Below are 26228 nucleotides of genomic sequence, written 5' to 3' on the forward strand. Positions count from 1 at the left end.
GGGAAATATAAACTGCTGTGACCTGCGTCACCTTATCGTAATCGCTAAGCCGGTCAGTGGCGAATTATTAGGAATGCGCTTGGTTAACGTGAGAGACTCGAAAACTTTTATTCAATTTCGAAAATTAGTTCGGCAGCTTTAATCATAAACCTCTTTACTATTTCTCCATCATTGAATTGATTTAAATCACAGGCGAGAAGTTGCGTAACTAGCCAATAATATTGCATCACCTTGTCTACGTTTACTTAATAGATTTGCACGTTCTCGACCTAAAATAGTTTCAGAAAATCATATTTCGTTTTCTACGCACATTTTATTTATTTATTTATTTTTATAAATTTCTTTTGGAAATAATACGTGTAGACAACATTTAATTCTTCGTATCTTTTAATGCAGCATATTTAATGTATAATGTCGTATTTAGTATACTATGCAAACGTTAAGATCATAAATTTTCTTCGGAATAGTACGAAAAATAACATTTAATTTGTCTTACCTTCTAATGCAGCATGTTCTTTATGACATAAGGAGTAATGTCGTTGTATATTAAATTTATTAATGCCTAATAGGATTTTCGAGCATAACATATATCTATGTTCTACCCTTCTACACAGCAAAAAAACAATTCCTCCCATTTCTCATGAAATAATCATTTTCTAACGCGTACACACTGCTTTGATAATGCCATTATGACGCCACTGATATTGCTTATGAAACTGATATAGATCCTGCCCACGCCTAGGAGCTACGTGAGGAAGGAACGGGGACTGTGAAGATGATGTCACTCAGAGCGATAAGCTCTGTGAAGGTCAGTGAGGCATTAGTTCTCAAGTGAGGCACGATGCCCATCTCTGATTTAGCCTATACATCTGCTTAAGTAACACCGAAGTCGAACTGTGGACCACTTGGCTGGGAAGTGCACCCGCTATCGACTGAGGCGGAATACATAGTTATTTTCTGTAAATATGTGCACCGGTACCGCCATTGGTTTGTAAAATTCAATCTTATCTGTCACCATTAACGCCACAAGAGACTGGTAACCTCTTTGGTGTAACAATTACTCAAACAATTCACAATGGACAGCCGGACCTAATATGTCCACTATAAATATTTATTCGTGAAAAATGCATAGAAAAATAAAACGACAAATTCCAGGAGAATATCTCGCGGTCCAATATAATTGATGCCAGGGCCCGGTATCGAGCCGCGACCCTGCGGCGGCGGTTGAGAAACACTGAATATAGCATCTCATGAAGAATGAAGAAGTTGTATGTACTCGTATATTGTAATCAATTGTAGTATATTTTTTCTATCCATGAAATTCAGCATTCAAAAGTGGTTCATTCACGTGTTACAAATGTGTTTGACAAGGGAGCTAATCCAGCAACAATGACCCGATCCTAAGGGTAGTGAGTATAATACCCGGCTTAGCGTAGTGTAGTGCGGCGGCCTTCACATACTGTAGTTACAATATTCAAAGGGAACAACAGAAATAATTCTACTTTAAATTATTTTTTTCGAAACTTACACATCTGGAGACGTATGGTATTATTCAACTCGTTCCATTTCTCTTCATCTAATGCAAGAAATTATATATTTACAAAGTCAGAGTGTGTCAGGGACATGGCCGTGGGTTTTACGTGAATACGTCTGGCTTAAATCGACAGATCTAGATGAGATTTTTCGTTTGGCACCAAAAACAGTGCGCTACAACATCGGAGTCGTGAGATATACTTCTCAGAAATTTTCGCCCATGCCTAAAATAGCAGCCAGTGGTCCTGAATCCCGACCCGCGCCTAGCGCATGGACGGCGCCAACTCAAGGTCTTGCTCGCATTGTAGTCGTATACCCGATCGAACGAGACCAAATTTATTTCAATCGTGTTATTAATCACGAAGTTATAGTGTCGGAATCGATCATCCTGCAAACGTTATATTGCCGTTTCCGTCCTGGTACCAAATATGTCGGTCTGATTTTAAGGACGTATTCACGTCAAAATCGTTAAGACAGATTTTGGAGCTCATCGCCATGCTGTTTTCTTGATTTTACATGAAACTTTATTACTTTTTTTATAAAAATGTTTTTAATTCCATGTGGATTATTTCTGGATAAACTGGCTCTTAATTAATATGAACAAAATCTGCTTAAGGAGTTAGGTACAGCTTACAGCAGTAAAATTTTGGAAATATTCAACATTTTTTTCCTCCATTACTGTATCTTGTACAACAATGAAAATTAGTATGTATATAACACTGCCCTTCTGCTATATGAAAAAAATATTTTTACAATTTAAAAAAATTATTTACATTTTTTTTTTCAAAATTCAGTTCACTGTGCAGTGATGAAGCGTTTACCATATAACTCAAAAACTATCCAACATTCTGTGATGAAATTTGTTGTGTGTATTTATGCATGTTATATGTACAATATGATACAAGATCACTTCTCTACCTTTGACAGATTGTCTGATAAAAATTAAATCGATTAAAAATTGGTCAATATCAGTATCTTCTTCTAACAAAAATAAAAGAAATAAATATTTACTAAGGAATGTAGTTGAAAGAGCATGATATCGTAAAGATGAGTTTCATCAATAAAATAAAAGAGAGAGAATATGAAAAAGTTAACAAGTTTATGAGGTATGAGGGAAATGCTTCATCACTGCACAGTAAACTGCCACCAATTTGAAAAAAAATATATATATTTTTTTTTATCGTAAAAGTATTTTTTTTTTCATATGGCAGAAGGACAGTGTTTTACACATACCAATTTTCATTATTGTACAAGATACAGTAATGGAGGAAAAAAAATGTTGAATATTTCCAAAAATTTTACTGCTGTAACTGTAAGCTGTACCTAACTCCTTAAGGAGATACCCCTGTACACAGACAACGGTATGCCCAAAACTGCTTCTTCGATATTAATGATATGGAAAACGTGTATTTCCCAGAAAATCTAAACATAGATTTTTGCAGCATCACACAATTTTCTCCTATATGCCGTATGGTGATAGGATCAAAAGCAAACAGAAAATGGCGAATTACTAAGAACTGACTGAAACCAATTTTCTTACTTTTTTCTTGGATAAGATAAAGTAGCAAATGAAATGGTACATAAAGCATATTTTCTACAACGTTTCCGCCAGAGAAATTAATAATTATTATTGGGCTATTATTATGCATCCAATCGAAAACTTCTTCACGTAAGAAAGAAGTCTTTTACAGTATCTTGAAGATATCTATGAGAATTACTTTTAAAACTAACTGTATAGTAACCCTATTCGTCACGAAAACAGATCAAGAAGTACACTTTATTTTTGTATAAATAATTAATATCAGCTATAAAATTATTGAAAATCATGCCTTTAGTTGAAAACTCCAAACAAGAACTTCAGAGTTTCCTCAACAAAGTGAGTTGCGCGACAGCCCATGGAAGGCCAAGGACTACTATCCAATACTGACCTCACGTCCATTTGCCTCAGCAGAGGTGAACGAACATCCAACCAGTACGGGAGAAGCGCCGTATGGCTAGCACGATGATTCTCCGATCGTTATAGTCTGCTTGCGAAATCGGCATGATGCGTTAGACCACGCAATTATAGCGTGGGACAAAGTTTACATGAATTAATTTGTAAAATTAACGTGACCTTAACCAATACAGAAATAAGAGTAAAAAATAAACAGTTTTCTGAAATACAAAATGTAAATTCAGAATAAAATCAAAATGTAAGTAATAGCAACGCAAAATCGCACGACCATTGCAGACCACTAACTGTAATAAAGGATTTACCTGCTTTTCAGTCAGTTGTAACAATCACTTTTGTGTTCGCGGACAAAATATCCATAACACCTTCTCCACTAGCATGGTTTGCTTTGGCAACATAATATACAATACAGTAGCCTAGTTATAACCTCATTAACAATTAACTAATATGTTTTACTATGTATCCAACCGATTTTACTTCCAGATTTTCGTTAATAACGTAATATTTTGCAAGCTATTGCAATATGCGAAGAATCAACATCATGATATGAAACATTAATTGCACGCATTTACTCAAAACGGTACACTCCACAACTGAAGTAAGATATCGTAAGTGGAAGTTATTTACGTGCAGGGTAAATTAATTATTTTATTTCTTTAGAATTTGTAAGTTGTAATTCAAGAAATTAAGTAACAGAAGTATCATTGGACACATAAGAAACTGAATATTTTCGAAATGTGTAGGCCTAATGACAAAGTATGTGCTATCCTCATAGCATATACAGGGACATAATTTTATTTTTACTTCAATTTTTATTGTACTTGAGTTCTTTAATGTACTTCATTCCCATCCCCTCTAATAGTAAACTTCCAACCGTCCTCAACACAGAACCAAGGCCGCGTATGCAGTCAAAGTCGCCTTACGGTCATAGTAAACAGTACTGGGTTAGTGAGTATAGTACGTTCCAGAAATATGTTCGCGTTTTCCAGTGACGAAAGAGTTTTCAATATTGAATCACATTTTCGCACAGGTAATGTCGTCAGTTTGCCTACGTCGCATCCCGGTTTCCCCAACCTGCTTCTGCTCGCCCCTCTGTAAAGGTTAGTGGCTGGGTTGTCTTAGCTCTTTTCTGAAGACATTAATTTCTGTTAGGTATTGGACGTCTACGTAATATTTTATAACTATTTAAAATATCTTAAATAAAAGGGTCTCGTTAAATAATTAACTGTCACATGATTTCCCCCCTTTCTACGACCCTGCGACAAAACCGCTTGGATGGAAAGTAGAGAACATCGCTGAGTAATTTTATCTTTTCGGATCGTACAGAAATGAAGATTGAATTTACAGTACGTAAGGTACTCTTTTATAGAGTAGGTACAGAATTACTATTTCTATTTTATTACTATTACTAGTACAAAGGACGAAACTGTAATTGAAATTAGGTACAATAGTCTATAGTGCGATAACATGCAAAAAAGAACTGAAGCCTGTATCGAAATGAACGGCCACCATTTTCAATATTGTGTTTAAATGTCCATATTATGATTACTTTTCAATTTATCTTCATTCAGTACTGTAGACAATATAATATTCACTGCATAATGAATGCATAGTGAATACGTCCGAATGAATAGCTCAGATCGTGAGTAAAAACACTTACTGTTATTGTATTTTGATTAAACAAAAACCTAATGAAAATGATCAAACTCAAAATCGCGATATTTCCTAGTTTACGTAAATGGATGAACTACTTTTCTTCCCTCCTATACCTAGTAAAGTGATTTGTTTGTGTTTTACGCCAGTATCATCGAACTCCAGTCGTGGAAGGGGGTAGCAAACGGTGTTTCCGGTTCTCAACCGTTAATCCAAAGGTATAGCCAGGTTAATATTAGAAATGTTAGTAAAAATAAAATGATATCCCTGTATTTCTTCTGTATTACTTCATTTATAAACCGCACGGTTAAGTATATCTATATAATTATTCCGCACAAAATAGATACAATATCTAGCCAATTCGGATGTTGTAATCGATGAGGCACTAGTTTGCTATTTGCCAAAATCTGTATTTAAAATTGATAGGAGTATGAAACTACTGACAATTTACAATGGAATTCTCATAGTATATATCTGGCAAATTACCAATAGCAAAGCTATTACGGAAGGGAATGCCTTATTTCTCTTTCCCAGCCGTGCATGGGAGAAAGGTTATGAAACGATGTGTTATGGACGTTTATCCGGAGACAATCTTTATGATGGCTGAAAATAATCCTCTTACGACGACACCGATTCCGGCATACGAAGAGGAACCCAAAGCAGATAGACAAGACAGAGGTAAAGGTACCGGTATCCTCAAGACGCCATGAAGGAGTATGGAAGCAAAGCTCCATGGTTTCTAGAATGATGTGATATAGTCGCCACCACGCTCCGACCGCCTTTGAACTCCGGGAGAGACTAGATATGAGCCGTTCAGAGCAGAAGTGGTGTAAGTCAAAATTGACTTACACCACTTTTGCTTTGAATGGCTCAAATAAATTAGACTAATGATTCGGTCGTTATTATACAAATTTAAATGACATGAATATATATTTTGCCTGTAAATGTATATACGAAGAACAGAGAGATTGAGAGAGTAAAAACAAAACAAAGAGAAAGTAGGAATTGTATTATGTACAATTATTTATTTGAGCCGTTCATAGCAAAAGTGGTGTAAGTCAAAATTGATTTACACCACTTCTGCTCTGAACGGCTCATATCATAGGCGACAGTTGAGTTTCAAACAAATCGCCGGCAACATACAGTGCAGCAATTAAACTTCAGAAAATTAAAAAACAATATGATTGACGCGCGAGAAGTTATAATAATAATAATAATAATAATAATAATAATAATAATAATAATAATAATATCATTCATTCATAGTTTCCTGCACAAGAGCAGCTCTTTCACTGCAAACCCAGCATTCTACAATCTTTCCTATTTTCCGCCTTCCTCTCAGTCTCTATATATGATCCATTTCTTCTCAACCAAGTCCTTTTTCTCTTCCTGATCAGCTTCAGGATCATTCTTTCTTTACCCACTCTTTTCAACAAGGCAACATCATGCGGCAACTAGGCCAGCAGATAATATGGTAGAGTGGCCAATTATTATTATTATTATTATTATTATTACTATTATTATTATTATTAGTATTATTATTACAGTCTTATTATTTCATCTTCATTTGTTCCTTCATGGAGAAATTCATGTAATCTAAATTCATTATCAATTTTTTAATTTAATCCATTGTAATAGGCTTCATTTATTACAATCTTTTAATGATATGTCCAAAATTTCGTAAGTATTTAATATGAACCAAATTAACAATACGTATAAAAATTGAGTAAGAACTTCTTCCAGTCAAGTGTTGTACACTTAATACACTTATGCACTTACAACATCGTCCCAGAAAAGTCACCTTCGTAACTCGGCTTATCTGAGTTCAAATTTCCGAAATGGTGAAGTTTTATTTATAGTGAAGAAATCCATGGTTGTGAGGGTTCTTCTCGGAGCTCTTCCGTGTTCCTCTTGTCATTCCACCAATACTCTCCACAATTCTCAATTCATTATCATCATCTCAGTTTCGAATATGGCATCCCCTATGTTTACGTGGCGTCGAGCCGCCGTTCGTCGTAGTAAATGTTCCTCGAGGCTTGTCTGAAGATTGGTAGATGGCAATGATGGTGAGTTCTAGACGATTTATAGTTCTGTAGAAAGAGTCTCCGAAACCTCTAGTTTACTGTTTGCATGACAGGAATCTGACGACTCATACATGTGAGTGTCAGTTTGACCTGGCAGCACAGTCAGCATGTAACTCATTCCATCACAGGTGCACAAAAAGTCTCTTTAGCCTTCAGTGCTTAGGGATGCTTCGAATCTCACCCAATAAGCACCCCAATACCTCTATAGTCCCAAAAATATTTAACTTCACAAATAACACTTAAAATGGAATATTTTAATACGTTAAAATGTCATGGGAGTTTAAGAAAATGTATTACTGCTAATCAGCTTACTATAGTAGACCCAAATTTTCACTAGCTTTTGCCGTTTTCATAGTAGGGTCGCGGGTCACAATTTGTATCTTGGGATCACAATCATAAAATGTTGGAAATCTCTGCTCACAGTAAATAAGATAAATAAACAAAAGAAAAACGACTTCTAGAGACTGTACAATGAATAGTCACTGAGTCGATAACGGTTATACAATATGGAGGAAGGGGACATTTGACACCACTCACATATTCTTCTTCTTTATGTTCTTTTATCGGCTATTTAACGATGCTGTGCCAATTCGTGGTTATTTAGCGTCGATGCAATTGTGATAATAGTTATTTTGATGAGATGAGCCCTAGGATTCGTCATGATATTGCCACAGTCTAGTATATACAGTCACGTAGGAAATATGCATCCATTGATAGTTGCTAACCACTAGGATCGCTACTATCGTCTCATTACAGACAATGCGAAATAGTACCGGCGCAGTCTATTGTTTCTAGTGCTCTCACAACTCGAGCTTCGTGACTGTATATACTAGACTGTGCCTTACATTTTTCTCATAACTGTTGAGAAAAATCTCTGAAAAACATCCACCCAAATAATCAGCCCTGCGGGACTGAAACAAAACAGTGCAGCTTCAGGCCACTAGTCCTGCATCCTAACCCCAAGGCTTGCTTTTAATAGCATTATATTTTAACACTATAATGCTTTTCAAGTCTCGTTTTCTTCGTGGCTACAATATTTTGTCTGGGTGCATGTAATATTTATCATATAACTAACAGCGAATGAGTCAATATTACAGCCAGTCAATGTTTCTTAAGCACAAATGGCCCATGTTGTTCTGGGAGACTATGAACTAAGTCGCATGAAAAGGTGTAGGCCTATAATCCCTCACGGTCCTTTACTCTCGAGATGAGCACCGTCCTGTTATATTCCTTATTGTGTTGCTTAAACCAATCAGGTTTGATATAGAATTTTTGCGTTTTCCCTAATAAATTACCTGCCCTTGAGGTGTTATGAAATCTAAATCGGTGTTACAATTTTAAATGCTTCACATCGTTTGATTTTTAACGAAGCCTGGAGCTTCTTTCGTGAATTTCAATAATTCAGCTACACTTAAAAATGATTGAGTCTGGTTTAAAATAAACTCACAGTTGTTACGTTTAAAATAAATTAACACAGATTATAATAAAAAAACACAGAGTTGTATTATAGGTCATGCAAGCAGGGATTACCGACGACAGAAATGCGAACGAAACAATTCGATAAGGAAGAGTGAGAGACAAGAAAGGTCACGGGATAACTTGAATGATATTCAAGCGTACAGTTGGAAGAGAAACGACATCGAGTCTTGCACTGTGATAGTTAAAATACAGTTTTAGCTTCAGTTTCACTGCATGTGAATACGTGTCTTGTTCCAAGTGCGTTTATTTTATTACGTAGTGATGAAGCGTTTCCCCTCGCAGAGTATAATTATTTTATTCGTAAACATAATGTTGCGCGTTTAATTCGCTTCGAATTTTTCTCTTCCTACGCTCTTCATTTCCACAGACGATGTCCCCAGCTGTTCATCTCCTTGGAAGAGGCAGTACTTCCATCGGCCCGTACTTCTCGGTCCCTCGGCGTGCCTACATACACACGTCAAAACAGACAGTAACGCCACCACTGTTTTTCGGTAATCGTTCCTTGCGCGAGCTATACCAATATTGGTGATAAAAATTGCACTGTTAACTTGTCTTACGGCGTCAAATTTTTGTCTACAGGTATAGCTACATATTTTCAGACACTTTCTGTCTACAGTGGACTACAAGTTTCTTATCCCTCATTTCTGTCGACTTCTGGTTAGGCAGGCACGTCGCAAAGGTTTGCATTGTTTTTTTTAATTATTACGCTATGCGCGATTTTATCATACACAGTATAATTCAATCAATAACATGACAATGCTTCTAAGATTAAAAATTGAGATAACAAAATCATAAACGTTTAATACAGTAGTTTATAGTTTATATAAATAAATAAAACGTCATATTAATCATTAAAAATCCACATAAAAAGAAAAGGCAAGAATGAATGAACAAATGAAAACTGAAGGGGGGAAAATTAAAATTGATAGTCCTCTCGTACGAGGATACAAAACTTATTACAGACAGAAATGAAATTTTTGGCAACTATAGGCTACTGCAGTTGACCAGTCGATTACCTTATTAGGACACAAAAATGCTCTGATGAAGAAGATGGGGTTTTAAAGGCAATGATAATCTGCAACATGGCTTTCTTTGGAAGATACTGAAATTGGGAATTCATAACGGAAAGTTAAAATAACTGCGTCTGAATTAGAGGGCTCCATCACTTTCGTCTCGTAACTGGTTAAATTTCTTTTTGCTTCGACATAAGGAAACATGAAACTTTGCACCTTACCAAGCATTTAATTTTATTTTTTCGACTGTGTTTGCGTGGCTGCATTGTGAATTGCCAGAGTTTATGACAATATTTTTAGCTTTCATATTCATGTTATTCAAGAATTAAGGAACTTACTTACTGGCTTTTAAGGAACCCAGAGGTTCAATGCCGCCCTCACATAAGCCCGCCATTGGTCCCTATCCTGAGCAAGATTAATCCAGTCTCTATCATCATATCCCACCTCCCTCAAATTCATTTTAATATTATCTTCCCATCTACGTCTCGGCCTCCCCAAAGGTCTTTTTCCCTCCGGCCTCCCAACTAACACTCTATTGCATTTCTGGATTCGCCCATACATGCTACATGCCCTGTCCATCTCAAACGTCTGGATTTTATGTTCCTAATTATGTCAGGTGAAGAATACAATGCGTGCAGCTCTACGTTGTGTAACTTTGTCCATTCTCCTGTAACTTCATCCCTCTTAGTTCCAAATATTTTCCTAAGAACCTTATTCTCAAACACTCTTAATCTCTGTTCCTCTCTCAAAGTGAGAGTCCAAGTTTCACAACCATAAAGAACAACCGGTAATATAACTGTTTTATAAATTCTAACTTTCAGGTTATTTGACAGCAGACTAGATGACAAAAGCTTCTCAACCGAATAATAACAGGCATTTCCCATATTTATTCTGCGTTTAATTTCCTCCCGAGTGTCATTTATATTTGTTACTGTTGCTCCAAGATATTTGAATTTGTTCACCTCTTCGAAGGATAAATCTCCAATTTTTGTAGTTTCGTTTCGTACAATATCCTGGTCACGAGACATAATCATATACTTAGTCTTTTCGGGATTTACTTCCAACCCTATCGCTTTACTTGCTTCAAGTAGAATTTCCGCGTTTTCCCTAATAGTTTGTGGATTTTCTGCTAAATATTCACGTCATCCGCATAGACAAGAAGCTGATGTAACCTGTTCAATTCCAAACCTCTGTGTTATCCTGAACTTTCCTAATGGCATATTCTAGAGCGAAGTTAAAAAGTAAAAGTGATAATGCAAGAATTAAGGAACAGACTAGTGAAATGCTTTATCCGGAATGAGGCATTGTATGGGGCAGAAACATGGACGTCAGGACGATATAAAACACGCCTATAAGCATTTGAAATGTGGATATGGAGAAGAATGGAGCTGAAACAAACCTACTGTAGGTTCCCGCATTCATCACGATGCTGGGTGAGCACCGGTTCCACACACTGACGAGAATTCATGCGAAAATTCCTGTCCTATGAAGACTCAGACCAGCACCCATTTCATAAAGTGAGTCCAGGCCTTAGACCGCAGGACTATTATAGTACAATATTTTTATTGAAATAATATTTAGACCACACATAATATTATTTGTCATGCAAGTTTGAAGAACTGAATATACTTTAAACTACTTAAATAGCACATTAATACACTATAAGCTATTATTATTAACAGTCTAATTTCACTAATAGAACCTACTAATGGTACGAAGACTGAGAAATAAATTACTTCAAAGGTCACACAGAACGAATTACACAGTGCTTACAGCTTCACATCTCCGAGAAAGAAGTTCACAGTGCAATACACATAAAAAACACATGGAAATTTCGTAAAAAATCAACAGGTTAAATGTGACAGCAGAGAAGACTACAAAAATGCAAACAAGTGCAGAAGAGAATGTTGCCTATACATAACCTGCACATATTTTACCATCACGTTCTCAGAAAACTGAGAGATCAAATCTGTCTGGCCCCGCTTCAGACATTCACACGCAGCGTGACTTCTAGCCATGCCATCAACATAACGCAAGACAACACAGGACAAATATAGGCCTATATGTGACATGACTAGACATCGGATGTTTAGGAAAATGCCCATTTTATTTGAATGTTCATATTTAAAGGCTTTTAATAAATATGCACGAATCATGAGAAATAAAACATTATGATGGTTTGATCTTGCCTTTTTTTTTTTTGCTTTTTTTTTGCTTTAATATGTACTTTTTTTTTGCTTTTTTATGTACTTTTTTGTCTTTTTCTTTATATGACTACTCACTCAACAGTACTGCATTTATTTTTGCGTTGGAAACTGAGGAAATTGCAGTTCTTATAGGCCTAGTAGTCATAGATATGAGACACACTGTTGCAATGCAGCATTGTTGTTTTGCTTACTCCGGAATCGACCTTGTCCTTCTGACTCCAGCACTGTGTTGGGAACACGAAGTACGCAGTCAGTCTAGGATTGTCTTTGTGAGGGTACTGTTGTATGGTGAAAAATGCCAAAATTGAAAACATCGAAAGCTTCTTTATATCGTCAGTGGGTAGTAGAATTTCCTGCTTTCACTACTAATGGAACAATTATTATGTAGCCAGGATGGCACTGTTTAAGTGTGCTCCAGTCACATCAGTATACGTTGAGAGATCTTTTTCAGCATATAAACTGATTTTGTTCAATAAACGTGACAGAGGTTTGTCTGTTAATCTTCAAAAGTTGCTTGTTGCTTATTGTAACTCAAATTATGTATGTGAAGTTGTGGATTCATAAGTACAAGTGAAACAAGTCCATATAACAGAGAAACTACTTTTCCAGTGCACTTTGTTAAGTTACTTACGGTCTTATGGACGTTTACTTTATGAATTATGAGTGATTCAATATAATTTTAATGCCTTTTATTGCCCTATTTTTTTGTTCTTAGAGACTTTTTAGGCGCCTAAAATACCATTTTTAGTGCCTTAACTTCCGATGTCTAGACATGACACATTCGATCCCTGTGCAAGGGATATGTTTAATTCTCTGCATGATCGAAAGTTGTCCCAATGTATTTTGGTCGGATATGTTACTACTACTTGAAGTACAGTAAAGGTTCCTTCTTCAGGCTAGAGACATCATTTCCTACTGCCCATTTCGTCACCCCACCAATTGAATACAGTTAATTTATCTGTCACGAGCTTATGAGTACAAAATTACCATCCAGACATAACGTCGAATTTTGAACGGTGTGTCGACTCGTAATTTGAATAACGGTGTTCAGTCTGGGAATGAAAACAGCAAATCGATGAAATACCAGCAGCTAGCTTCAAACATTCCCTCTTTTCCCTCTGTGCCACTGAACAGCCTTGTTAGATCAATGCTGTTTGTGGAAACAAATGTATAACGAAACCCAACACGTCTTCAAGTCGACTAGAGAATATTCTTTTTTACAACTTCCTGTTGGAGTTATATTTTTATCACATAGATAAGTTCTAAAAAGATATACTGAAAACTTGCTTTAACCATTGTCCTCTCGAAGCCGTCAGTCAATGCTGAAATACGTCTGAACGTTGTCGGTTGAACACTACACGAAATCAATAATGTTTCCACTCTCCTAACCTTCACGCCTCGTGCTAAATAACCAGGAATTATCTGATACAAGTAAACGCTGGCCTCATTGGGACAAAACACACTCATAGTATTAGTAATGTACACTTCGCTCAAAATAACTGAGTAAACAAAAGAATACACAAAACAAACCAACATAATTTCCTTAATCCTTGTGTCGTCTTTCGTATTCTAGAGGTTATCATTCCTACAGTTGTGAGGTAAGTGAGTTCAAACCCAGCTGAGGGCGATGGATTTTCTAGAGACATAAATTCTTGGCATAGCTTTCTATAGGAGGGAAGTAAAACTGTGAGTCCCATATCATAAGATTTTCGGGACGTAAAAGAAAATGTCCTTTATAAATGGCACCAGATAAAATTTGTTGGCTATTCCTCGCTCATGTTGAATTTCGACACTGAATGAACTCTGCCAGTGGCGGCTCGTGATAAAATGTTACGTGTGTTCACAATTTTGTGTTCCAAAATCGAAAAGAATTTGAAATCGTACGTTTAGCCTAATATGAAATGTCATGATCCCAATGTTTCACTATCGAAAAACTGTATATAAATTCAAAACATATAATAATAATAATAATAATAATAATAATAATAATAATAATAATAATAATAATAAAACCCAGTCTTTTTATTTCCAATTTTTCCTCGTAAGTCAGTTAACCCAGCTCTTTACTGTTCAAAATTGCTTGAACAGAGTTTATTGTTTACGTTTGTTAAAAATTAATACATACCACAGTGCCGTTATTTACAAAAGCCTGTGTTCAGTAACACTGTATATTTTGTTTCACAATACACTGATACACTATAGCCTATACTAGTACTGTAATCCCATTCTTATAGATTGATTACTATAAATACATGCCAGTAAATATTATTCTTAAATAATATACACCACCATATAGATACTTAAATTCATATCACTATCACAGTCAGCCAGCACGTGTTTGGAAGCCAAACTATGCTATTATGCTAACACTAAAGTATAGTAATTCACAAGCTACACTCTCGTAGCAGCACTGTACACACATCCACACGTTCCGACAGTGAGAAATGCTGACACCTACAGGCTAAAATACAGACTATTAAATTTCCTTCTCGAGATGTCTTTGCTCGAGATATAGCACGTGAACGATAGGCATCGATGCACCTGACATCTGTAGGATAGATTCACTGTTCACTTCACGCTTTGTGCTCTTGACGAGTCATAAGCGACCAGCGAAATAATTTTCTCCCGCGCATGCGTGAAATTCCTGTAACCTCCTTGAAAAGAGCACTGCTTGTACGTGAACGCATGTTGCCAGGTTAATATAAGAAGTTTTTGCAAAATGCGGGAAGTTTAAAATACTCGATTCTGATATCCCCACTGCGTCAATACGGTATTAAATAATAAAACTAGTCGTGCATTAATGGAAACAATGTGTTCACGTGCTCTTGTGCTCTTATTGACGCACCGCCACTGAATTTACTCAGCAATTAAAAGAGCAGTTAAACGGAATACTGCTACGTGTACTAGGCCTACTACATAATCCTTGTATTCAAGAATGAATAAAATGTTTTCTCTTTTCTCCGCCAGACTACACCAGTTGAGGTGATTTCTAACGTAGTACTTAAAGTCTTATGGAATGCTATCTCCGTCACTTTTTGATTCTTAAGTGATGCCATTCAGGAGCACATTCAGTATCGGACAGAATTATGTTTATGTCTAATATTCGGAAACGGGAGAACCCCGAGAAAAACTTAAATTGCGACCTTGTCCGTCAAAAGTGTCGCTAAGAATTTTTCAAAGAAAAATTCCAGGCCTGACCTGGACTGTAAGTCGTACAGCCTGAATAATCAGCTGATATCTAGATCACACTGTCACGCAGAGCTAACAGGATAATGTACAATATGTAAAAAATTTTAGTACTGTAGTTATACAATAAAATTTTCAGTTTCATTTTATCGACGTTGAAAGTATTTTTATGTCACATGCAACATTACAGTGTAACAAATTGTGCAGCTGATGTAGTTGTACTAAGAGATTAGACATAGACTCGGGGAAAGAGTTTATAGAGATAATGTTCACATTACAACTTGTACAAATAACATATGTTATCTCTGTAATTCCTCGCCATCTTATTTCCAAGAATTTGAATGATATCAGTTATGCAGTCACGAAACGCAATGAAAAGAATGTTGTCCACATCTATCACCTAAATTCTAGAACAGAGTTCTTATAGTTATTGTACCACCACTCTAACAATATTGTGAACCAATATTAAGCAATTACAAGTAACGGTCTTATGGCAAGCAAGACATAAGGGCACCGTTTACAACACAGGATAAACTCAAAACAAATTTCCGCTCGTATGCCAAACCATAAATAATGCAGGATTTTTTAACACTTCCATACTGCTATTACTGAACTTCTTTATTTTAAGTTTTACTCAAACAAATGTACAGATATTATGTACAGTAGTGGCAAAAAAAAAAAACCGGACCGACCCTTGTAGCTGATTTCAGAGCCTTGTTCACTCCAGAGCACGATAGACTGGTAACTAAAACTTTCGTAGTTCGAATCCTGCCTGGAAAGGAAACTTTTTTTTTGTTCCTTATTCAAATTTATTCCCAATACTTTTCGATTGCAGAGATATTTTACTACTTAATTAACTTATTATTCCCAGAACATGAATTTTACCAGCAATCGAAAAGTATTGGGAATAAATTTGAATAAGGAACAAAAAAAAGTTTCCTTTCCAGGTAGGATCCGAACCACGAAAGTCTTAATTACCAGTCTATCGTGGTCTGGAGTGAACAAGGCTCTGAAATTAGCTACAAGGGTCGATCCGGTTTTTTTTTTTTGCCACTATACATCACACAAACAATGACTGCAACTAAAAGAACTAAACGAAATTGACCATATGTTTATATGAACTTTTTACTCCTTTTCAGGTCCTCTATCAATTCCCGAGAGCTTTCCCACATGTTTTTATACATCCTGTATAACCAAAAAAACTGAGATGTGATAGGACTAGTCATGAGATTAATTTTTTCTCTCATAGACAACGTAAGTTTCCTAAATAAATGAAAGAATCTTCGCTCCCATATCATCAACTTTGGGAGTGAAATATCACCGTCAGTTTTCAGACGTTCACTCTATCTTGTGCATAATCCTTCTTAGCATTCCTCTAAATATTTTCATAACATTGTTTGATTTGTTTCATAGTTCGCATTTTTACTTCCGAATGACGACTGAAATCTTGGCTTAAAGAAACCCATGATTGTTCCTTTTTGCTTATGAAAGTTCCATCAATATGTTTGTCTTCAATTGAAGAGTATGATTCCAAAACGCGTTCAGTCCACATTTATGAAAGGACTAGGCTGGTTTCTTATCACCGGTTTACGAACTGAGCGAGTGTTCAAGTGATAAGCACAATAACTCAAACCTAAACAAGGATTGGAGTGTTTTGGAAGAAAACAAGCTTGAAATACATATAATGATAGGGGTCTCAAACATAATCACACACATCTATATATATATATATATATATATATATATATATATAGATCATAAAAATGGCCAAATGGACTGAGCGAGTTTTGGGATAACACTCTTCAATTATGATTATTAGAGCAGAAAAACTCGCTCCGGCGCCGGGGATCGAACCCGGGTCCTTGGTTCTACGTACGAAGTGCTCTAACCACTGAGCTACGCCGAAGTACAATACACAGAACCGGAAAGAATCCCTCTCCTCTAGTGTTTTTCCCTTTGTGACCTGAGCGGAGCGAGTTTTTCTCCTCTAATAATCATTGTTACCGTAATAGATTATATTCTGTAGGACCAAAAATTAATCTCTTCAATTACATTCTTATAATATAGTTGCTAGATCTATTAAAGTATGTTTCTTATATGAGATAAAATTACTACTCCTTACACGTTTCTTTTTCTCGAATTCATATAATAATATTACAATATTGGTCTGTAATACTTCCGCAATGTAGAAATACAATTTTCCGCTAAAACAAATGACTACTACATCTCAACATCTATACGCACATTCAGAAAACTTTCATGCAATCACTGCCGCTTTGATTCCTGTTACATTGCTCTTAACATAATGTTACTTAACCAAAGTAGCTACTTGAAATAGTTAGTGAAACACTATTGTACCAACAGGATGTTTAATTTTTAACAACATGTTAGTTAAAAAGCTGTTAGCTTATTTTAACAAAGCTGGATGAAACTGGCCCAAGTCTACTAAATACCACATGAGATTTTTAATTTATATAAGAAGCTGAATTGTTGCAGACGCATGAAAGTACAATGATACAAAATATGTAATCTTTATGTCATCGTGTTTATTTTTATTTTATATATTTTTAAGTAGGTTATTTTACGACGCTGTATCAACATCTTCGGTTATTTAGCGTCTGAATGAAATGAAGATGATAATACTGGTGAAATAAGTCCAGGGTCCAGCACCGAAATTTACCCAGCATTTCCTCATATTGGGTTGAGGGAAAACCCCGGAAAAAACCTCAAGCAGGTAACTTGCCCCGACCGGAAATCGAACCCGGGCCACCTGGTTTCGCGGCCAGACGCGCTAACCGTTATTCCACAGATGTGGACTATCGTGTTTATTCTTAGAATTATTCATTAAATTGTCGGAATAATATCATATCAATATCATTATCACTCGCGTGAGAATTGTGAACCAGCACTTGATGTTCGCCGGTAACTGGACTCATTGGTCATGTGGTCAGTATAGCGCGAAGCATTCACTTCAGTCAACACAGATACTTCCACTATTCCAGCGGTTCGTCGCAGAGCGGCGCTCGCTCTGCTTTCTGTTCTCAGTTTCAGGAGCGCTATTCGAGCCAATGCAGATGTTTTTAAAATACCCACTAGATAAAAGTACATTATAGTTTATCACAATATTTTACTTATTTAAAAAATGTATTCTAGTGCCGAGGTCATGGAAAGCATGGGGCTCTACCTCCATGCCCCCCCCCAAGTGCCTTCATGGCATGTTACGGGGATACCTTTACCTTTACCTTTACTACCACATTAACTACTCTTGAGTTATATAATTCACTCCTGAATCGTAAATACAAGTATAATAATCAACAGTAAACTGGAACATTCTGTCAGCTTCAGAGAGAAGAACGCAAAAAAAAAGTACAGCTTCGCAAAATGAACATTTTTGTGTTGTTGTAAGTACATTTTGACACAATATTATAGTTCTCGATGTACAAGAAAGTATAACATAATATATCAAATGGGACATTATATTTTCACCAATACTTTTTTACTACTGCCAGAGCGGGTAGAAGACATTACTTCCTCTAGTTCAGTGGATCGTAGCCGAGTGGCGCTAGCCCTATTTTCAGTGCCCAGTTTCAAGATCGCTATTCAAGTGAATGAAAAAGGTTTTTAAAAATAACCCATTAGATAAGAATGTATTATAAAGTACTTAGTTACAATATTTTACTTCTTTAAAAATGTAATATTACTATATTAACAAATTGTGAGTTATATAACACAACCTGAATAGTAAAAATAATTAACCAAAAAAATGGAACTTTGTGCCGGCTTCAGCCAGAAATACGCAAAAAAAAAGTACAGCATCGCAAAACTGAAAATTTTTATGGCATTATAAAGTATGCATTGACATGAAATTATAGTTTTTATACACAAGAAAGATTGTAATATAATAAAGGAGACACTTTATCTTCACCATAGTTTTTTATCTATTTAGTCATTAGTTGCAGTTGTATCTGGTTTATACGTAATTCAGGGGAACAAAAAATATTACGTGCAACTTAGACTCATAAATTAAGCTTCGATATTATATCTATGCTAATGTAAGTTTTGATCTTTTGAAATACCTAGGTTATTTTGTGTTTTGTAAAATTAAAACAATTTGGTAGCACTGTATTAAGTAGTTATATGCTACTTATTGGAGAATAATAAATTAACGATTTTTCCATGAGGTCTATTACTTTCTCATATGCTCGATTAGAAATCTCTTATGATGTGGAAACGTAATAAACAACTGTAATAAAATTGTAAACCAGATTAAGTTCTAGCCTAGATGCAAAGTAGAATTATACTGTACTTTTGTTACCGAAATAACTTTTACGTTAATTACGACTAAAGTGCTATTATTAAAAATAAAATAATTAATAATTAAGCATGTATATTTAATGAAGTAGAAGCTAGGTGCTTGGATTCAATTAGGAGTTCACAATTAGCACTTTAATACAGCACATTTTTTAACCGGCACATAGATTGAAAAATCTTCACATTTAGAAAGTATATGGTAATCATCACAAGATAATCATTTTCTAATTCCAAAATATCGCTCTAGAGGATCCTAGTCAATTTTTTTCTGTCTGAATATATTTAAGCCTTGGTTTCTCTGAACCGACGCATGCGACGTGCGAGATGCGAGGCCGCCGCTGCGAACCATCTTCGCAATGACGCTGCGAGGCTTGTGGTTTCTCAGGCTGCGAGATCGCGTGGATCAGTCGCTGAGCGCATGGTGGATCTCGTCACCTGTTTGCTAATGATGAAAGAGGAAGATAATGATGAAGAAGAAATGATCCTGTATTCCTTTTGGTGAAGACAGTGATATCTTCAAGAATAGGAAAAGCGAGGGTGCTTACAATATTCTTGTAAACCGCCATCTGATTGATAGTGAAACAAAATTTAAAAGTTATTTTGGATTCTCAAGGGATCTCTTCTATAGAATTTTGTATTTAATTAACCCATTAAAGTCCAAATTATTTTTATTTAAAAAAAACTAGAACTATGTATCTATTTAAAAAATTTAATCCATAAGATGTGAAGAATATATTTTGTTTCTTCCGCCGTGCACCAAGTAGTTGAATATCACACTGTCTATAAATAGACCTCTGGGCACTTATGATATCTGCGTATTCATTTGCAATAAAGTAAATATATTTTTTGTATATTTAATGTATTATAACCAGAAATATTTACACCAATATAAATAAATTTATTTATGACGGTTTTAGTAATTAATGCAACAATACAATGCTGTAGCAATAATGAAACACACTTATTTGAGTAATATCTGTCTTTACCAAGTGTGGTAAGGCTCAAAGCATCTTTGACAGAGTGTTACATCACACTTCTTGCGAAATGTTACTGGTCTCCATTTACACCATTCCATCCGGCAGTGTTTCTGAGAGGGTCGATTTGCCATGAAATGACCTCTATTATCAAACCTCATATCAAATTTCACTCCTCGAGGTGATGAAATAGGGCGCCCCATTCTCTTGCAATCGAAAACATCTTGAGATATTGAACAGCCAAGTATCATCGGATTCTAAGTAGGTCCAGGCAGTCTCGTCCATGTATTTCTCTGTAGATAATCCAACCATTTACTATATCCATAACCAACTTTCTGACCACTCTTTCCCACGGATTGAAGTGGCATATTTGCCTGCTAACCAGTTATCATGCTCCAATCAACCCATGTACTTACTAGAGTTCTCTATGATCTGTGATCCACACCTGTGGAGTAAAGGTTAGCGCGTCTGGCAGCGAAACCAGGTGGCCCTGATTCTATTCCCGGTCGGGGCAAGTTACCTGGTTAAGGTTTTTCCGGGGTTTTCCCTCAACCAAATATGAGCAAAGGGTGGGTAACTGTCGGTGCTGGACCCCGGACTCATTTCACCGGCATTATCACCTTCATTCAGACGCTAAATAACCATAATATATTGATAAAGAGCCGTAAAATTAACTAACCTACATCTTCCGGCTGCGAAACGAATCACGTGAAAGGGCGTTGTAATATTTTCTATTTAGCTTTAATATTGCTGTATGATAGCTCAGCACACGTCAGGGAGGTTTAAACTCGGTTGCTTGATGGGGACATCTGAAAACTTCGACCTAGTTTAAATCTTCCTGAGGTATGATCGCCGGTTTTTTTACACATTTTCTACAGATTTACGCTTCCCTATGCTATTCTACTACTAGATTCACGGTTATTTGCATCCAGTAGACACTATCTCCCTACTCCATCATCGTCATTATCATCACTATCCTTATCATTAATTATCTTGATTAGGCCTTCTCGTCTGTTCCGCTTCAGACTGAACGCTGATTAAAAGCTGGTCTCTCCACCGCTTCCGACTTTTTTTCCTGAAAATTTCGAGTATTTGAAAATATCCTCAGACTAGGGCATTAGTCCCTCAATGAGTGAGTTTCGTGGTGGGACTGTTACCTTAAAACCTCTAAACCTGTCTGCTTTTCTATCTAGTTATGACCCCATAGCCAGAGGATTCCGGTTTGTACGGAACGGACCCACGCTCTCATTCTCACCCGTTTTCTATAACATTGAACAATAAGAATTTTGCTCCGACTTAAAACAATGTGTTCCTTATGGTTTTGTGTGCGCTGAATCTGAAAATGCACCTAAAGCTAATGCATTTTATGAGTTTATAACTTATTTCCGGTTTCTTATGGTTGTTGGCATTTTATTTTGTACTCGTAATAAATTAACAGATATTGGTTCCTTCTATTCAGTAAATTTCAGAACACTTCAACGTGACGTATACGCAATGAATAAACAAGGGTGTGGTTTTCAGTATTTAAAAGAAAAGTTTACCAGTTTGAGTGAAGGTAAATTAAAAAAAGGCATTTTCATCGGTTCACAAATTCACAAAGTTATGGTTGACTCTTTGTTTGAGGAAAACTTTCCATTATAGAAAAATGGCATGACGTGCTTTCAAAGATGTATGCTGAAATTTCCTTGGAAATTCTATGGCAGACAATTACATAGAACTTGTTGTGGAAGCCATGTCACGTGCATATGAGAAAATGGGGTGTAATATGTCTCTCAAAATACCCTTATTACATTCTCATCTGAATTTATTTTCTCTCAACCTTGGAGCGGTAAGCGAGGAGCATGGGAAAAGAGTTCATCAAGAAATATCTGAAATGGAAAGACGATATAAAGGAAGATCATCATCCAGGATGCTTGGAAACTATTGTTCGTTCGTTGTAAAAGAAAGTATCGGGTCTAGTTATAAACAGAAGTGATCCAGAAAATTCGTTTAATGTAAGTTCAAATTTCAAACATTTTCTCATTATATGCATGAAATATGTTTATTGTTGTTCTGTTTTAAACTATATAACATCATGTTTGTATCCAGTAAACATTTTTCAAATATTATGAGGCGTTTTGAATCCCAAGTGTGTTGTCATTTTACCAGAAGCAGTGAAAAATTAAAAACAAGTTTTTCATTAAAAATTAAATTCATTTTCCGTGGAAAATGGTACGTAATGGGGCAATTTGGATTTTAAATTCAGATTTAGGGTACACATAATTATTAGTAATATTCACCTATTTTTGTTTCGGAGCAAGATAAAATATAAAAATTTGTTCAGTGTAACCACAGATTACACTGCCCCGGGGACCACGACGTGGACGTGAATGGAGGTTTTCCCTACCCAACATATCTAAATTATAATAATTTTATTTTCCCATATACTTCATTATTTTCTTTATTTATCTGTTTATGTGAACTCTCATATTGATCTTCAATTTCTCACTTCCCTTTTTTCGCCTATGACGGAGATAAACCATTCTACGAAACGTTGTGAATTCATTTACAATTAAGCAATGTAAAAATAATCCAATCTACATCTCTCCTATACAACCCACCATTGTTTCTTCCCTCTAGATGCAAAGCTATTTTCTGAAGCCTCGCAGTGCGCGCCTCGCACAAATTCGGCCGGACGAATCTGTCCGAGGCGACGCAGCGAGACCTCTCTGCGATGCTGCGCAGACCGCGCATCTCGCAGCTGTAGAAACCACTCACTATCTCTAGTGTAGTCCAGATTTGTGCGATGCGGGCCTTGCACCTCGCACCTCGCATGCGTCGGTTCAGAAAAACCAACCCCGACCCTGCGTACCATTTTCGCAATGACGCTGAAAAGCTTGTGGTTTCTCATCCTGCGAGTTCGCTTGAATCAGTTGGTGAGCGCTTGTTATGTCCAATGTATTTCACCGTCTTGCTACTTTTGAAAGAATAAACCAAAATTATCCTGCATTGTTAGTGGAGAAGACAGTAATATCTTCATTAGACTATTTGTCAACGCTATATGTATCTATTTCTAATATTTTTCTTGTGACGAAATTGGATATATATAAACTGAAGAACGAAGAGAAAGAAGAAAATTTGAAGCAAGTTTTCAAGAGAAAGCCACTAAATTAGAATTCACACCTGAAAATAATAATGAGTACTGGATTCATTTTAAAAAGCTGTAAACCAGGGCTATCAAAGCGCCTGCACTGCGTGCTCTCAAGAACCTGCAAACCATTTCCTTAAGAGCGATGATTGTACTTTATCTTGCTGAAAAGTGAATCTTGTTCGATTTGTAATGCTTGTAGTATGAGCACGTAATACAGGCGATTTAACATCCCTGCTGTGAACAGATAACAGATTGGTTGGTTCACTGGCTGAGAAGAAGCTACCTACTGAAAGATGCACTGGAAGGAATTGTGAACGGGAAAAGAAGTTCGGAGCAGAAATAATTATCAGATGTTACACAATATAAGATATTTGAAACGTATGTGGAGACTAAGAAGAAGGCATAAAATAGGGAAGATTGAATAATGCTAGATTTGCAGTGAAGGATCTGTCGTTGGGACGAACACTGTCAGTGAATGAATACGGTTTTACTGCTACATGCACAGTATTTGCGATCAGTAGACTGTCTTTTTCTACTCTATTTAGGCTAATTTCAATTTTTTTTCTAGATACGTCAGTATTTTCTTCATATATACGTTCTTGTGAACCCTCATGTTTGTTTTTCATCTCTTACGTATTTTATATTCCCCTCTTTGCAATCTATTGTTGGTTAGTCAAGCAGAACAGGTATTTGTAACGACTCCGACGAGTAGGCTACCCTTCTTACCTCTTATTTTCTCACCTGAATAGGGAGATAGAACCAATCATCGAAAAGTTGTGAATTCCTTTAAATTTAAGGAGTGAAAAAATGTGAATTTACAACTTTTCTTTACCACCCACCATTGTTTCTTCCCTCTAGAACCAAAGCTATTTGCTGAGGCCTCGCAGTGCGCGCTTCGCACAAATCCGGCCGCGCGATTCGGTCCGAGACGACGCTGCGAGGCCTCTCTGCGAACCTCCGCAGATTGCGCACTTCGCAGCCATAGAAACCACTCACTATCTCTCATGCAGTCCAGATTTGTGCGAGGCGGTCCTCGCACCTCGTACGTCGCATGCGTCGGTTCAGAAAAACCAAGGCTTTAAATCTGCTATACCACAAGAATTAATATATTTCGCTAGTGCTCTGAATTGTCACTCTAAATAATTCAAGGGTTCTTTCTTAGGCAAACGTGTTCTTTATATTGTCAATTACGTATCATATATTTTCTAAAATCGTGTAATGCTAGAATCCTTTGTACAGGGCAGACGAGGGAGTCTTTGAGTTCAACGTATCTGCATGGTCGTTCATTCACCTTTGAATTCTTTTGTATTTTCACTTTCCTCGAACCCATCACAGTTTATGACTCTAAAAATGTATCGATTTTGAAAAACTCACACTAAACAGCTGAAATGCTGGTCTGGAGTTCATTCACTGGAAGGAATTACGGTCAATGTAACTAGACATAATTTTGGGCATTCAGGTGTGGAGTAATGGTACATAAATGCATACAAGCGCATGATCAACTAAGGTGTTCTTCTGATTTTCGGGTGTCACATCCAATTATTTTTTACTCGGATATTTAATGATGCTGTATCAACTGCTGGGTTATTTAGCGTCAATGGAATTGGTCATAGCCAGATGGTACTTGGTAAGGATACATTGTTATGAGAACGGATTGATGTCCTCTTCGTTGGATATTTTCTCTTCTTTTCTTTTTTTAAGATATCGAGGCAAGTTTGGGAAAATATGTGTTATAGCATACGGTTTTGGTCGCCAGTTCTTGCGTGGAAGTCCTACCTCTTTACTGGCAATAATAAATTTATCGGCTCTTACAATCAAAAGTCGCCCTCGGTAGCGCAGTTGATATAGTGCTGGCTTTCAGTGCTCGAGATTGCGGGTTCGATCCCGGCCGAGATCGATGGCATTTAAGTGTTTAAATGCGACAGGCTCATGTCAGTAGATTTAATGGCATGTAAAAAAACTCCTGTGGGACAAAATTCCGACACACCGGCGAAGCTGATATAACCTCTGCAGTTGCGAGCATCGTTAAATAAATCATAATTTTAAAAAATCACAATCAAAACCGCAGAAAAATGGATATCACAGATATAAGAACGAGCATACAGTTTTCTGTGTTCGTGGAATTGCTCTACACCACTTCTGAAAAATAGTCTAGTCTATGGATGGATAAAAGAAAGTCTCTTCCTTACAGATTATAGAGTATCTATAATTGGATTTACATCAAGAACAAAACAATTAGGCTTATTACTACTCGCTCACATAAACGGCACAATAAAAATCACCCGAACACCACAAGAAATATCTTCTTAATTCCATAGCAGAACTAGTTCTACATGCTCTGTCCACAGTATTAAGAGGAAAACTGCAATCTTAGAACGATCGCCACGCCAATGTTTCGCTCAGTTGCCGCGGCGACACTAGGGGGTTTAAAAGTCCCATTAGATTCTTGCCGAGTTACCACACTTTCTATTCTAAACGCTCTGAACACAGGACAGACATTGCTGAGAGGCGACTAAGACGCGACCCTGTCCTGTAACTGTGGAAGTTGTAATGAGGTCCTGTGCTCTGACAGTGACTGACTTAATGTGAAACAAAACCTCTCCTAAACTGTTACGTGTTACGTTCACCTTTCGACCTCTTCCTCTCTGCAAAATTAATCGAAGTTTCTAAAGTGGAACAACAAAAAATGAAGTGAGACAAGTGACTT

At 36.5% G+C, this 26228-nt stretch overlaps 1 protein-coding gene across 19 annotated transcripts in view; it reads right to left on the reverse strand.

The window, feature by feature from the left end:
- LOC138701480 (bromodomain adjacent to zinc finger domain protein 2B-like) overlaps nt 1-26228 on the reverse strand; it is a 1224400-nt gene that overhangs the window by 1045198 nt on the left and 152974 nt on the right. The gene's annotated exons all lie outside the window — the stretch shown is intronic.

Source organism: Periplaneta americana, chromosome 1, assembly GCF_040183065.1.
Source record: "Periplaneta americana isolate PAMFEO1 chromosome 1, P.americana_PAMFEO1_priV1, whole genome shotgun sequence".
In the NCBI taxonomy this organism is placed as follows: domain Eukaryota; kingdom Metazoa; phylum Arthropoda; class Insecta; order Blattodea; family Blattidae; genus Periplaneta; species Periplaneta americana.